Consider the following 13,244-nt stretch of genomic DNA (forward strand, 5'->3'; position numbering starts at 1 on the left):
TGTCTTTTCAGAGGAGAAGCTGTAAAATTGAACTAGAATAATACCAGACATTATTACTGAAATGACAAAATCCAAAAGTCCATGAAAATAAAATCTGTGCTTGAGGATGCAGATAATTGATTCACCTAAACAAAATGCTATAGGCTATAAACAGCACTGTAAAAGGCTAAAGTACTGCAGGAAACAAATTTTTTAATTCAACTTTTAATTTTAGAACTCTTAGATTGCATTTGATGCGGAGAAAAACCATTTTTAAGACCTAAATCATATTCTGAATTCCTAAGCATTTGCAACATCCAGCAGTTTCAATGGAATCTGATGGTGCTCAGCACCACTGGAAAATCCATTCATATACACATATCTATTATTTATATAGAGATTCATGGGTTAGTTATATACCTATATACATAGTCACCAGTATTTCTGATTGTAGGATTGTTGTATCAGAAAATCAGTTATTACAATGACAGTATAAAAGTGCAACTATTCTGCCAAAGTACACACTAACTAGAATTCTCCGGTGTGGGCTTGAACAAATATGGGCAGTAAAATAAAATAAAATAAAAAATATAGCATAATTAGAGAAGCATTATTGGTATCATCTTGTCATCAGGGTTTTCTTTACTGATTTCAATGAGTGAACCCTAAAAGTATTTATTGATTCACCCTTTTTTTCCCGTTAACTTTGGATAACAGAATAATTAAGTGACATGAAAGAAAATATTATGGAAAATAAAAATATCACAATTGCTTTACACCATATTAGAAAAATTGAGTAGCTAGCTTGCCTTGTGGGTTGCGAGTGTAATCAGTGTGCTGTTCATTTCTGAAAGCTGCTTCCTCTGCTAAGAATAAGACCCAGAAAACATTCATAGCAATAGCAATTTCTGAGACATGCAGCACAATTTATTTAGTCAGTCAAATTTACGCAGTTTAACAGATTCCTTGATTCTTGTCCTGCTTTTTCATTAAGCCCTTTAAACTGGACTTCTTGTCAATAAATAAAACTATTGACGTTGAAAGGTCACATCTCTGACCTTTCACATGTTTCTCCTGTGCTGTATCTATATACACTGTATATTTTACCTCAAGAAGGGATTCTTTTATTTAAGAGAGCTTAAACTGTTCAAATTTGTAATGTACTGGGGATTTTGGAATATCTAGAGGGCTTAGTGGATAAAGAACTGACCTTTCATCTCTGAACCCAGTCCCCATCCAACCTAAGATAAGTGGAAGAGTTTTGTGTCAGCTGCCCATGTGATAAAACTAGCTTTCCCTTGTATCATTCAACACAATTTGGCATGACTGGCAGTTTTTTCCTCTCAAGAGAAGCACATTGAATATGGAAAATGAATTGTTTCTGTCTCTTGAGAGGGTGGTCCTCCAGGTTAGGCTTTGAAGTTATAAATGGGAAGTGTTGGAAAGCTCGTATTATTGTTGGTTGCCAGCTCTACATCAAATGTATGGATAAACAGTGGGTCACACACTTTTAAATCAATGATAGAAGATGATTTACAAACACAGATATGTAACCACTTATACAACTTTTCCTCACCAAAATGGAAACTATGCAATGTAGTCCAAAGTCGATACAAGGTCTATACTTGCTCCTCTAGGTAGTAAATTTTGAAACATATCACAAGAGAATATGTTTATGTATTTTCCCCCAGGGAAAAAAACTTCTCCAGACTTCCAAAGAACCGCAGCTCCCCTATTTCCCTCTACATAAGCCTCCACCTCACAGCAGCCGATACACTAGTGGGAGGCTGGGGGGAGCCCACTGCTGCCTGCACTAGAGCCACTTCCAAGCAAGTGGCTCCAAGGGGCTGCACTCCCCAAAGCTGCAGAGTTACTTTCTTCTCACAAGCTGAGAATCACAGTGGGGAGTGCTCATCTACGAGCAGAGCATTAAACCCAGTAATCAAAGACAGGTCCCTTGCACAGCACAGTAGTGCCCAAACCACAGTGCTGGGTCTCTGTTTTCTGCTGGATATGGTGCTTTCCCACTGGGAATAATTTTTTAAAAAGAACTTTTGATTTGTTTTGATTAGAATTATGTACTGAGTCTTTGTGACAAACTTTAAAAAGAAATGAACAACCTGAAATGTGAATTCAGTTAATTTCGTTACTGAAACTCAGAACCTGCAATCATTTAACATGCACCCAGTAATTAAGTGGATTTTTTCTGTCTAGTGAATGTATTAATTATCTGTAATATAACATAATGCTCCCTCTTCTCTTGCAGTTCTTGGAACAAAGTTTGTTTCATCTGATACTTTTTATGACTTTAGTAATGCAAAATCATTTTTTAAAATAGCAGTAGAAAACTGCTCTGCAAGAATTTCTGGATACCAGATATTTTTTATATAAAAGAAAACCCACCTCAGTGGCATTCATTGATTAATTTTATATTTATGATTTATCTATATGTCACATAGATGGAATTTTTAAAAAATGCCATAAATTGCAATTTGAAACCATGTTCCCCTATTCCATGTCTCAGGGCTCTGATCTCATGTTTAAAAATCAAGGGAATAAATTTCCTCTAAAGATAGTGACATCTTTGGAATGTTAATAGTACAAAACTTTCAAAAGGTAGAATTATTTCTTAGGTGAACTAGCAAAGAAGCAGATTGACTCAGTCCATTTTGCACCTTTGTGCTAGAGAATGGCTGGGTTTAAATTACAGCAGCTTCAGTCTTTGCTTTTCAATCCCTTAATCCTTAAGGAGCAGAGGTTTCGGTTCAAGACAACTTCACACAGAACACAAGAAAAGATTCAGTGAGCCTACCTCAAGTATGATGATCATTTTTTCAGCTGTAATCTTTCACTTGCATCACAGAGCAAAAAAAATCATCTGAGGAAAACCAGTGTCAAATAATTAATGCATTTTCAATGAAGGGCTCCTTTCCACTATGGTTTAATACACGTGCATGAAAAGCAATAAATGCTTTCATGTGAGCCACTTGCAGATATTTGTACCTATGGTTTTCATCACTGTTTTACTGGTATTCCCTCATATTAGAGAGTCTTTGTGATATGCCTGAGCTCGAATGGAAAAGGAAGCTAGCCTGGGAGGTTTTACATCTGGTAGCCAACACTATTATTAAACAAGCTACGTCAGTTTTTAAAAAAGCTACATAGGTCGAATCAGGGCAATTACATTCTGATCTAAGTTGCATACATTTGTCGATTATTTCCAGGTGTTCTTGGGGCAACATATTTTTCTTATCTGTAATTAATATTTTGATTATTAATAGGGCTGAAGTGAAATGTCAGGGGCCTCTCCGCTTGTCTTGATTTTATAAAAAACGCAGTAGTGACAGTAATCGTTTGACAATGCCTAGGTTTTAAAGCATTATGCTATTTTGTTTTACAGCTATTATTTAAAGTATAGTTTGCAGGCAGCTATGTGCATTATATTGCTGCATATGTCTCTCTGCGTTCACACATATATAGGTATGCATTTCACAGGACAGAAAAAACTCACTTGGAAATTAAAAGTAAATGGTTGGAGTGGACAACACAATAAGAGAACAATTCTGGAAACAATAATGGAAACCTTTATTTAAATTCCTACCTATCATTTTGAGCCTGTTGATATTTCTTAACTTATGGAAGGTTACACTTGGGCATTCTGAAAACTGTATAATTAATCAGTGTATGAACAAGTATTGTTTGGTAACAAAACACCCAGACTAACTTCAAAGGTCCACAAGCCATTGTGGTTGGCATGACAAATCATAAAAAATGTTAAAAAACAAAGGGGCAAAATGCTAAATTTTGAAAAAGCACAAAGACAGCCATTTATGGAGAAACCAAAGTGACAAGTGGGTTTTCTTGGTGACTTTCCTCTGAATTATAGGAGATGCTATATGACATTAGATTAATAATTTTAGATCAACATTTTCTCTATCTTTCATAAATTAATGCTAAGAAGTGCTGACATCTCAGAATTAGAGAACTCTATTCACAATCTCTTCTCTTTCAGCTGGCTAAAGTAATGCATGACACTTTCCAAAGAATGCAAAATGTAGGCAGCAACACAGAGTTAAAAAATTTATTTTTGATCTTCAAACATTGTTTGACCTTAATCAATGTCTTCCAACAAGCTTAGTATGACATAGTCCTGAAACAAAAACACAGAGCTCTAGGGTGAAGCTCTGGAATGAAAAAGCTGCGATTATTAGTCCTCTGTGTGATCTTTTCAGATTGCACTGATGAGATGAGGTTTAATCTCGTTTCTCTCCTCTCCAGTACCACAAACCACAGGCAGTTTAAGGCAGCCTGGAAATCTCTTACATCTGGAAGAGCAATAATTCATGGGATTTCACTTGACAGCCATGACAGGCAGCAGGGCAGCCAGAAACAACTGTCTCTTATGTTGTGCTATTTGCAAAAAGTCAGAAGAGGAGGAGCAGGCATAGGACCACATCCTTCTTTAGCATATGTCAGAGGAGGAAACCCTTTTATTTTCTGCCAGATGCTCCATGAATAGGTCCTAAATATTACATAGACAGTAGCTATCACTTCCAAACAAAATTCCTTGGTGTCTGCTAAGCTGCAAAGCATATGAAGGCCTATTGTCTGGCAAAGGGTCATGGTTAAATTTGCACAGATTTTTTTTTCTAGATATTTCAGATTCTACGTTATGATTTATAGGCATTTACACACCCTGCTGTGCATGAATATGATACCATCTTCTGGGCAGGATTATTTCATGAAATGTATATGGGATTTAGCTACAGTAACTTTTACTGGGCAGCTTAGAATGGCCGGCAAAGTACTAGAATTTACTGCAGCACAGCTTGTGCTGTCAGGCTCATGGCTGGTGTTTATGATTTCTGCAGAAGCAGAAATAAACAACTTCTCTTTAATGGCTCTCTTTATGTGTAGGCAGCAGTAGCTCTATCTGGTCTCACAACAGTAGCTGGTGCGGTGGTCTGTCCCATTTCACGTGGAACCAATGTCTGAAAATTTGCATTTCTTCTTTTCTGAGTTTTCAGTGGAGGCGACCAGGAATGAATAAATCAACTGCAAATGTCTGAATGAGTAGCATTCCATTCTACCGCTTTTTCATGCTATAAATACATCTGGTTGAAATGGCCATGTTTTTGGAGTAAGAGCAAAATGATCAGATTTAATCTTAGTTTGTCTTAGAGTCTATACCCACACCATAAATACTCTGATATCAACTGAGACTTACTAAAATTACTATCTTAAGGAAGGAGGCCTGTTTTCTGAGTGTCTATGGTCAAGTAGCTTAATCAACATTTTTATAGTCATTTACATACGTATTAAAGTAAAAGCTAAAAAGTGGATAAGTTACACCACCCAGAAAACAGATGAATTAAATATCAATTTACATCCCTTATATCTACATATATATAAAAACCAAAATAGCCATAATATAATTGTCTAAGTAAAGCCTTTTCTGATGTAACAACTGTTTTTAAAGTTCAAAAGAATGTCGACACACACTGTATATATAAGCAGGCAGAAAATACTTTTTTAAAAAGAAACGAGACAACTGCTCTATGCCAAAGAAAAACAATTCCTTTGCCAAACTACACATTGTTAACTTAAAATGTGTTCCATGTGGAAGTAGGAAGACTGATCTGATGGAAAGGCTAGTGATTTAAAGTCAGCTGGCCCTGAGCCTGTCAACTACACATTCTGGCTTCCAGTTTTACATCTAGAATTGGAAATATTTAGTTTCTTTTTTTTTCTTCTTTTCTTAGGGAGAGGAGGACAAAATTTTTTTTCCTTTTCCAGTGATGCAAAGTACTTATCAGTAAACTTGCATATATAATCATCCAGACTTTAAACAAAGAGAATATAATTTTGAACCACACATACAAATATCATTCTGTGTTTTAATGACTTTCTTTTATATTGGACTCATTTTCCAAAGTGGATTTCCCGACACTGTTGCATACTCACCACAGTTTTTCTAGTATTACCCTATCTTTTCAGTATGGAAAAAGTATGAAGACAAGTTTTTATTCTGAGGGAAGCACAGTATCTTACTGGTCACTATATTTAACCTGCCATTCTGTTAGTATTACCTGTGTTAATTAAGCCTTTAATTTTTGCCCACCTCTCCTGCATGCAAGGCATACAGTACTGTCTCTATATGTGGCCCAAGGATATTACAAACATAAAATATTTAGATAGACATGAATGCTCAGATAGACGTAACAGCTACACTACTACACCTGGTAGTATCTTTAAAAGAGGTTATCACCCCATTGTGTTTTCTGCAGGATTCTCAAAACTTCTTTTGTTATTTACATTAATCTTACATCTATCATCCTGTTTTAGTACATATTTCCCAGCACATAGTGCATGGTAATTATGAATACAGAAGGTTCTATTCATTGTGGAGTTTTTTTAACATTCTTTAGATACACTGAGCACTATGAGGTTGAATTTTGATTACTGTACTACATTTCTGCCCACATGAAACACACTTAGAGCACATTTACTCCTCTTTTTAGTTTTAAAATATTCCTGAAACATCTAACAAGTCTGTATATACTTAAAGGGCAGAATTTCAGATGCAATTCAGCCAGAGCTGTTTACTGCAAATATGATTGTAGAAAGCCTCCTTTTTTTTTTCCCCTTTCACTAGAATACCCACATTTTATTTATGATTTTGGATTTTATTTCACAGCATTCCAGTTTAGTTTAGCACGATGTATTTAATAACCATGTCTACTGTCTTAATTACCCTATAAAGCAGGGTTCCATTGGCATTTGACCCTCCACAGCATTCCAGAGAAACTGCAGGACCATGATAATTACCAACTGCCTGTGAGAAAATTAAACAAAAAAGGCCTAACTTTTAAACCACCATTTTAAACGACCTATTACATCTCAGGAATAAATCATTGATGAAATAGCCTGCTTAACAGGAAAATAGCTATTCCATAGCAAAGAATTTCCCCTTGCATGATCATGAAGAGAATATTAAGTATTCTTCAGCTCAAAAGGTTAGGTTTTATGTCTGTCCAATGCCTTTTAATGACACATTTTTGTGTAATTTTACTGTAATCAAAGCCTTTTCCTATGTAGGTTGTAGACTATGACTATTTTGTCAGTCTTAAACATTTTACTAGACAAAGAATAGAAAATCTATTTAAACATGTACGAAGAAAATTAAACATGTACCAAGAAAAAAGTGTTTACAAATCTTTTACCATTAAAAGAACCTGCATTAATGTAGCTTGATCTCCTTTGATTAACATAGCCATTTGCTATATATTTTTCAAAAAAGTGTTCATCAATTTAAACTCATAACAGTACACTCTTAACTGATAATATGGTTTAAAAAAGCTAGTAAATTTTGAAAATCTAAATCATGGTTTGATTTATTTGATCACACTCTCTTTATTCTGTATCTAATGGCAATTGCTATACTTATTTCTATTACCATCCTATGCTCCATTTCTTATTGCTATACTTAACAAGAATTCTATTTCATCCATCTTTTTCTAAATGTCAGTTTGTATTTTTTCTAAATAATTAATCTGGGCTGAATATTGACCCTGATTTCCAGATCAGATCAGGTCAGCACTCCACATAGTATAAAGTTAGGAACATAAGCAGAAAAAAAGTTAATTTTTTAAAATTAAAAGTATTATTTTTTTACTTTTACATGTAAAATACAGGACATAAAAGAATATGCATTGCTTTTAAAATTATTTCCAGAACATTTTCTAACCCTCCTTGAAACATTTCACTTGAAAGCATCTCTGTTTTCAACAGAAGCAACTAGAAATGTAATGAACAAAGAGTTTATGGAGGAGCCAAGCCACAAATGAAACTTGAATAGTTTTAGAAAGGGAGTTTGAAAATAATTCTGTATTCAATCAGAAATAGCACAACCCTTCTACTTTGTGCCTTATGGCTCAAAAAAAAAAGCCTTGTGGTATCTATCAGCATGGTTTAAGGCCTCTATCCACAACTTTTATTTAAATTCCAGTTTAATTTATAATCCAAAGCAGAGATTAAATATATAGCAGGCAACTGAGTCCTAGCGGTATATTACAAACTTCTGGATTTGATGATCCCAGGGCAGTTGTTCCCAGCCCAAATTTGACACTGCTATACTATTGTTCCCATACTACTGTCTACTGAAGTACCACCTGTGTAATCACTTAGACTAGAGCCAGAGTTACTATTGCAGCCTGGGAATTTCTGGAATAACATGTAGTTTAAAATCGTAAGAAAATAAGAACAGCCATAATGGTTCAAACCAAAGGTCTAGCTAGTCTCATATTGTGTCTCTGACAACGTCCTGTAGCAGATGTCAGGGGGAGAGGATAAGAACCAGGCAAGCGTGAAATGCTGTTTCCCATATTCATCTGGCCTTTAGCTGAAATTCAGGCTTCTTGAATGAATATTTTTTTCATTTATGTTTTTTTCTCAATAAACTGGAACACATGACATTTTTAAACATCCACCGTGTGTAGCGACAAGCTCCACAGATTGGCTATATGTTGAATAAACCTTTTGTTTATTTTGAACTTTCCAGCTGCTTCTTTCTTCCAGTAGCCCATATTCTTGTATAGGAAAATAGAGCTATCAATACTTCTCTATGTGCATTCTTCAGGGTGGTAGAGATTTTGTGAACTCTTATCAGCTGCTCCCTTAACTCTTCTTTGTTATTTTATTACTTAATTATTTTATTTATTTATTTTATTTTGCTAAATATTTATCTGTCCCATAATGCAGTCCCCCAATCTGTTGAATAATTTTTAATGTGTAGAAGCATTTCCATACTTCTGATCACTTTTATTGTTCTTCTCTGTCCTTTTTTTTCCTTTTTGGATAGAAGAACCAGAAACGCGTACTTTGTTGAGAGAAGTTGCATATAGCAATTAAATTTAATTATATGCCATACTATACTGTGCTACAGGAATGTGTACAAGAATCCAAAATCATAGTGATTTTCATTTCTCTGACACTGAAACTCAGTGTAGTAGGTTCAATCCCTAGAAGATCCTAATAGCCACATCATTCAAATGTTTACCAAGTACTAAGTAGCTTAGTCTTTTTGGAGCCTAAATTCTCATGCTGTAATTAAGTGCCATAAGGCACTTAACTGAGCATCTGGCACACACCAATTGCCTATACATTTCTGACATAAAACCTTGTCACAAAATTCTTCACAGCCAGTCCTTCACTTCATTATCCAGAGCACCAGTCTGGTCTGCAACTTAGATTCACAAGTATGTGTTTCATTCAAATCCCTATATCCCAGATGTTGTTGCAGAGAACTCTTCCTTTCAGGGACTCTTGGCTCCATCTTTAGAAATCAAAAATCATCTGAGGTTGAACTAATCCCTTCAACTCAGGTGCTGGATGAAACAGATTCTTTAGTCAGTTAATGACAATACAGCTGTCATTACCTTCTCCTTACATAGGGAGAAGCACTAAAAATCTTCCTTTGAACTGGGCACTGGAAAGCATGAGCCTCAAACACAAAAACCAAAAGAAAATCCACACCAAACTGGATTTAAGAACAGGAATGAAAGCTGTTATTTTAATTGCAATGATATGAGATGTTGGTAGAATTGTTTGATGATTATCATGAAGGGATCACATATCTCCTCACACACGGAAGAAGTCAGATGATAGTCTTCGACATATGCCAAGGTCTGAAGAACTGTATAAGGGGTTAAGGGAGAGAAGAAAAGAAAGTTCATTATGGAAGGTTTGAGGATATGAAGAATGGAGCATATGTAGAGTCAGGACACCATACAGGTATGTAATATATGATAGCCGTGACAGGTATCTCTTCAGAAAAAGATCACAAGAGGTGCTAGCTGCTCTTTAAAATAAAAACAAATGCCATATGGAAGTGAAAAATTCTAAGAACACTTGTAGGCACTAGCAGCAGGGAAGAAGGGACACCACAACTTCTCAGAGTACTCAGGGAAACACAAATTTCGCAAGCAGTAAAGATAGTAATATAGGTATACATTGTGGTTTAACCCCAGGTGGCAACTAAGGGTCACCCAGGCAGATGTTTGGCCATCTCCGGGAAAGCAGGGCTCCATCAGGCATAATGGTGGCTTGGGAAGACAAATGCCTTCACTCCAATTGTCTCCCTCTTTCCTTCTTCATCCAGCTTTATATACTGAGCATGATGCCATATAGTATGGAATATTCCATTACTCAGTTGGGGTCAGGTGTCCCAGCTGTGTCCCCTCCCAACTCCTTGTGTAACCCTAGCCTGCTGGGTTTTGTGAGAAGCAGAAAAGACCTTGACACTGGGCAAGTCCTGCTCAGCAATAGCTAAAATACCCTTTAATTATCAACACTGTTACTAGCACAAATCCAAATCCAAAACATAGCTCCATACTATCTACTGTGAAGAAAATTAACCCTGTCCTGGGCAAAAACAGCACAAGATAACAAATAATATGGTAAATTTGGCTAAAATATCATAGATCATACTTTGGTCAATCTAGCTATACTAGTAGTAAAATAACAAGGCAAGCATAGTAATTCTTCAGCTATAGTTGAAGCTAAACACTGCATCAGTTTATTACTTATCAAGAATAAATTTTGTAAGCCATATACTGCATGGTCCCTTGTCTGGGCTTTCAGACTTACATATTTCTTCTGTTTAATCTGAGGCAAGAATCTGAATATGTGCTCCACTTCTCAAAATTGAATAGTATAATGATTTCAGTTTTTCCTGCCATAGCCATCCCACTCCCTAATTCATTTTAAATTTGCAGGTAGACTAGAAGGGAGAACTGAAGCAAGAGGTTCTATGTCTTTGCACCTAGTCCACTTAGAAGGGGCACAAGTACTCCTGTGAACATAAATATTAAGTGGGGTTTTTTTTACATTGTTTTCAACTACAAATCTTAAATTTAACCACTCAACATTTGTCTTATTGGATGGCAGTCCCTGCAAGTCCTGTGTCACCATAGCAGCCCCAATTGCTTTCTGTGCCAGAAGACAGTCTTGCCCTCTACATCTAAGTTCAAATGCTGACTAAGAATGTGCTTTTACGGACAAGCCTTGTAGTTCCAGTATGGTTTGCTTCTTCTGAACACATAGAAATGTATCTGTCTCATGTTGGTAATGGTACACTAAGCCTATCTATGTGGCTACCAGCTTTCCAGTGCTTACTGACAACTTTGCACTTTGGTCATATATGCACAGTGCTATGCTCTGCCCAGTCAGTTAAGTCTATACTGGTAAGCAGAGAAATTATTAAAAAGGTCTACGACTATTTTACTCCATCAGTCTTTCAAAACAATTCAAGGAACTAGTTCTGCAGACCCTTAGCTAATCTTTAAAAGAAATCTTTCTTCTCTGTTTCTTCTTATACAATGCAAGTTAATTTTTACACTATATTCTCGGAGATCTCTGTCGACCAGATGTTAGCAAGCATGCTATGCCTTCAGAAAGCATATCAGGAAGTCAAAGGGACCAAATTTCTTGTTTTTCCAGGAATTTACTTGCTGATATAATAAGACTTCTTATTCAGGATATCAGATTTCATATGCCTATCCACTAAGAAAAGATTTTCAGCAAGAAAACTTTTGTAATTTTAGTTTAATCTTTTGATATTTGTGTTAAAGAAAAGGACTGTCAGGATACAAAGAAAGACTTAAGAAGAATATTATTTGTTACAACTCTGGAACCATCACTGTCTGAAGCCAGTTTTCCAGCGAACACCACGTAAAATAGGACATTCACCTGCTCAGGACTTGAGCCAGGGCTGTTTTTTTACATCCAGACTACTGCACAGACTGCCAGGATTTCTGGTTCACAATGTTGGTGTAATATTCCTGAAGGGAACCACAGCTTTTACTCGTCTATATGCAGGACATATTAAAACACTTTTTTGGTGTTCAAGTTCCTTTTCTAGTTAGCCTTAAGTGATCCATAACAGCTTCTTTAAAACAAAGCATTATTTATTTGCTCAAAGCTGCATAGCAAGCACAGCAAGTGGATGAAGTAGGAAGAGCTATATGCCGTCATTGTTTAATCAAATTTATTTTTTTATTTGTATACTGTTGACAAGTTCCACTCAGTTGACATGCTTAATTCATAGACAAGGGTTATTGCCAGCCTTTGTGGAACCAAATGCATGTGTTCTTTTCAGCTGCTGATACCTCTATCATTTTTTCTAGATACTTTAATAGATTACTTCCCCCTCTTATCCCAGATTTGGGTTGGGAAGAAGAAATATTGTTAAACTTGTATGATTTCTCTTAATAACCAGGTATAGAGAATACAGGCAGAATTTCCAGGTTCTCTGTTGTTTCAACAAGGTTTCTTCTTCATCTATCTTACAATTTATTTTCTTCAGCATTGTTTGCCTTCTTTAAATATTCCCTAAAACTTTTCCTGGAACTACTTGTCCAGTCAGGATAAGCTCAACTAAATGAACTCCAGGGCCAGAGTTGGTATGCATAAAAATAATGCACGTCTTATTCTCTTTAGCAATCAATGACTGTTATTCATATGATTCTCCAATGGTTCAAGGTGGTAAAGATGCACTGCTGTCGAAGTGGTTTCCATTTACAAGAGCAGTTGATTTTGCATAGCACAATGTGATGGAGGAAACAGCAGTGTTGGCACAAGAGCCTATGGAGCAGGCTATATTGTATATGAGCAAGAGATGGAGGTCTTTGATAAGAGATGATGTACGGGGGTGGCTTTAATGCTCCAATTCATTTTCTCTGTGAGGAGGAGGGATGGCCTATTGAAAGTTTCATTTTAGGCCAGTTAACTAATACTGCCCCTTACTGATTCTTCAGCCATGCTCAATTAGAGAGATTCCTTTGTCCTGACACCAGTCAGGATTACTACAATTCATCAACTTTACCCTGAAGAGTGCTTTTATACCAGCTAGACCTCTTAGCTCTAGCTGTGAAATGCCTAGTCACAAGGTTGCCAGTAGATAATTTTCCTTGCCCCTGTAAATAGGAGGCCACTATAGGTACATATCCTAAGCTAATTAATAATAGGCAATCTAAATATGTAGCAAGTGTTACATATTTGGAAATTAATTTAAAGTAGTTGTTAGCACATGTATTAAGCTGTATCAGGAGGGTAGAAATACATCAAATAGCAAGGGAAGATTTTTTAAAAGACATTAACAACTTCAATGCAAGGAGCAGTTGAGCTTGTCAGATGAGAAAGCTGCTATACCCTCAAAATAGCTTTGCAACAACTTGGACAAAGGCTCCAAAAAAACCTCATTGGTT

This window comes from Manacus vitellinus, unplaced genomic scaffold (genome assembly GCF_001715985.3).
Source record: "Manacus vitellinus isolate BGI_N305 unplaced genomic scaffold, ASM171598v3 scaffold_1_pilon, whole genome shotgun sequence".
Classification (NCBI taxonomy): Eukaryota; Metazoa; Chordata; class Aves; order Passeriformes; family Pipridae; genus Manacus; species Manacus vitellinus.